This window comes from Haemaphysalis longicornis, unplaced genomic scaffold (assembly GCF_048455015.1).
Source record: "Haemaphysalis longicornis isolate Haplotype H1 unplaced genomic scaffold, Haemaphysalis longicornis Haplotype H1 scaffold_4, whole genome shotgun sequence".
Taxonomy (NCBI): Eukaryota; Metazoa; Arthropoda; class Arachnida; order Ixodida; family Ixodidae; genus Haemaphysalis; species Haemaphysalis longicornis.
The window spans coordinates 92,853,969-92,857,078 of NW_027526361.1; the positions used below are offsets into that span (position 1 = coordinate 92,853,969).

Here is a 3,110-nt window from a genome sequence, read left to right on the forward strand (position 1 = left end):
CATGCGCATATGCCCCTTGTGCTCCCCCTCGAGCTGGCGCGAAAGACGGCTTTACTGTTATAATACTATATCTGTGGTGGTGCACCCTTTACAAGCGGCGCAGTTTTTTAACACGACAGTGTTTTATTCCGCCATTCACGAAGGTATCACTTACGTCATATCCGTCACCGAAGTGACGCCAGTACAACGAAGCAAGCGGCCTGTAAAGGGTGCACCCCTGCACACAGGGTCTTCTTGTGGGGAAGCAAACTTTAGCACTAAAGACTACGTTATACTTCGGGTTCTTCGTTTTTGGGTTTTATATTTTATGACGAATGTGTTTAATGCTGGGATATACCAAGACTTTACTGACGTCATATCCATCACGGCAATGACGCCAGTACACCTTTGCCGAAGCTACCCGCCAGCAGGACGTCGCTCGCCAAGCACACCTCCTAGACAGCCGCCGAACCGCAAACCATGCTTAGCTGCAGATTTCGCTGCACATGTCACATTCGTGTTTTACCGATTCCTATGACAGGGGAGCCAACCACAGTTTTTTGTATTCTTTCATGCTAACGCCACTGGACCAAGCTCAAGCTTAGCAGCTTTGCTGTCAAAACTGTCGCCCGCATTTCGCTATATCTGGAAAGCTTCTTCCACTACTTTCTGAAGTGTTACGCGTGCGAAATCCAATCCTCATTTGTCGAGATCGCCCACAACTACCACAGTCGTATGCAAATTGTCCGATATGATCCCCAGCATTCGCAAGCAATCTTTTCTACTTTTCTTAATCATTTAAAGATCGCAAAGGCATTTTTTTGGGGGGGGGGGGGGGGGAACTGAAAATTAGGGGCGGAACAATAACGAATGTGCAGCGCAACCTATGACGTCTTTGCCCCGCGACATGGTTCACAGGTACTTAAACGTACATCTCAGGGCTGACGAACGCCCTCGGTACTTCTCAGTAACTCGTTTCCTAGTCGTTATACCAATTTGCGTTGCGTCAGCCACAAGGCCTCGGCGTTCCCTTGGGGGTAAACGAAGCGGAACTCTTCCTTTAAGGCGCTTCCGAAGGTTCCCAGAGCCCCCGAAGATCGGAGAAGCCCTCGCGAATGGTCGTTCGTCGCCCGGGTCATTAGCTGCAAGCGTTACGTTTCACCCGTTCCCTCGTCCGACCGCGAGGTTGCGAGGGTCGTGGCTTCAGCAGTGCGGGTGCCCTTGTCGGTGCCGGCGGCAACGTTGGTCGCAAAGGCCACGCGGCCTGTATGCCGGAACCAGACGCCATTCAGATGAGCGCGAATCACAGTAAGAGCTAACAGCAAGGAACAAAAACACGCCACGAGGAGACGCTCCATCTGCGTATCGGGATCAATACACATCTGGAAAATCCTCTCATTCTTCCCTCCCTCTGTTAGTGTTACACATGCATGGCGTTCCTAAATGTTGGTCAGACGTTCGGGGAAGTCCGTGGCTTTCTTTTACTGACGGTTTAGTTGATGCAGTATAAAATCTCGCGTCCGCTACGCCGCGTGCTCTGACAGCCTCTGTTCAAGCCCGATCTTCCTATAGCTTTTTTCCCGTTCCCTCAACATACCCTTCTTCTCCTGCGTTTCTTTCTCTCTAAATAAACAACACCGGGAAGCTCTCGTCAGACGCCTGGTCTTATTTTTTTCGGAAGTCCTTTGTTGCTGCGAGCTGGAAATGAACAGCGGTGCGCTCTTGTGGCGGCTCGCTTGCGTAATCAGGCGTGATGCTGCTCCCTGGTTTATATAAACGTCACCGGGACAGGCGCTCGACTAGACCGGGCGGTTGGAGGAAAATAAGAGCGCTGGTTATTGGGACAGCGCGGCTAAGGCATACCACCCGTCGGACGAGCGCGGCGAAAACCGCGCTTACAAAAGTCGGCTCAACAGGGCTCTCAAATCGCGCTAATTGCTGCTGCACGCGCGCTTCCTCGGCGTCATTAGACGCTGCTGCTGAGCTTTCTCCTCCACTGCACGGATTTTTTCCCTTCGTACACACCAACCTATACCGACTAATTGAACTGGATCGGGTTGAGAATCCGGAAGCGGTATACGAAAGGCTGCTCAACAATAACTCACATTCATGCCATCACCCTAGTGGTGGAAAATTTCTCATGGTACGAAAAACTCTTTACACGGGGGCACTTATATTGCAAGAAAGTGTTTGATTTAAAGGGAACCACTGCAGTAATGGAAGACGTGAGAGAACAGGGAGATGGGCAGATGCCCAGCTGGGATACTGGAGGGCATAGATAGGAATATGCAAGCACCATAAGCGTCCCAAAAGAGCTGTAAGTTCACTATAAAGAAGGGAGTCGGACAATAATACGCCGTGTTTCCTTTAACACATGTCTACACGGGGTATTTAGGAAACTTGACTGTGAGAAGTCAGCGATAGGAGTACATAAAAATACTTTGGGCCACTTGAGGTTTGCAGGTGACATCGTCTTGTTCGGTGATTCGGTAGATGTGGTGCGAAGGATGCTTCAAGAACTGCACTCTGAGGGGTTACCCGTGTTAAAGGTAAATATTAATAATAGTGTTCAAGTCGGTCGTACTGATGCTGAAAAAGCGGGCCAGGTCCACTAACTTGAAACCTGGGGGGTGAAGCATGCAGTGTATAAGTTTATTCAATGATTGTAAGTCTCTCTCTTTCCACGCGGCGCTCGCTGATTGAGCGCCGGAGAAGCGCCTGTGGGCGGAGCAATCGCGCGCTTCCTGAGGCGCTGGCTCCCTCTCTTGCGTTGAACCGGATTTAAGCAATTTGCATGCCCCATCTTCCCCAGTTTGGGGTAGTGGCAGGGGTCAACGCGAGCGTCGTGCAATACCGGCGCTTCGCCCTGGGGGCTAGTCGTCGGTGATCAACGAGGCTCCGGCACCAGGTAAGTATGCCTTTTCTTGCCTCGACCGAACTCAGATGTTGAACTCCAATGACACGTAGAGAGTGGGTCGCCGACCTCCTCCGCAGAGCACGCGGCTCCCTCGAGGAGCAGGTGCTCCGAAACTGCCTTTCGAATGCAAGCGCTCCAACCGGAGCAAATTCTGAAGCATGACGGGAACACGAATTTCCTGGCAGCCTTTACGTCGGGCCTGCTTCCCTGCACG

The 3,110-nt window shown here is 51.6% G+C and overlaps 1 non-coding gene across 1 annotated transcript; it reads right to left on the bottom strand.

The window, feature by feature from the left end:
* Window positions 1–2,730: 2,730 nt before the first annotated feature.
* Window positions 2,731–2,895, bottom strand: LOC144180761 (U1 spliceosomal RNA). The gene has a single exon (XR_013324545.1). It is a non-coding gene; the product is annotated as a U1 spliceosomal RNA (small nuclear RNA).
* Between the last annotated feature and the right edge of the window lie 215 nt (window positions 2,896–3,110).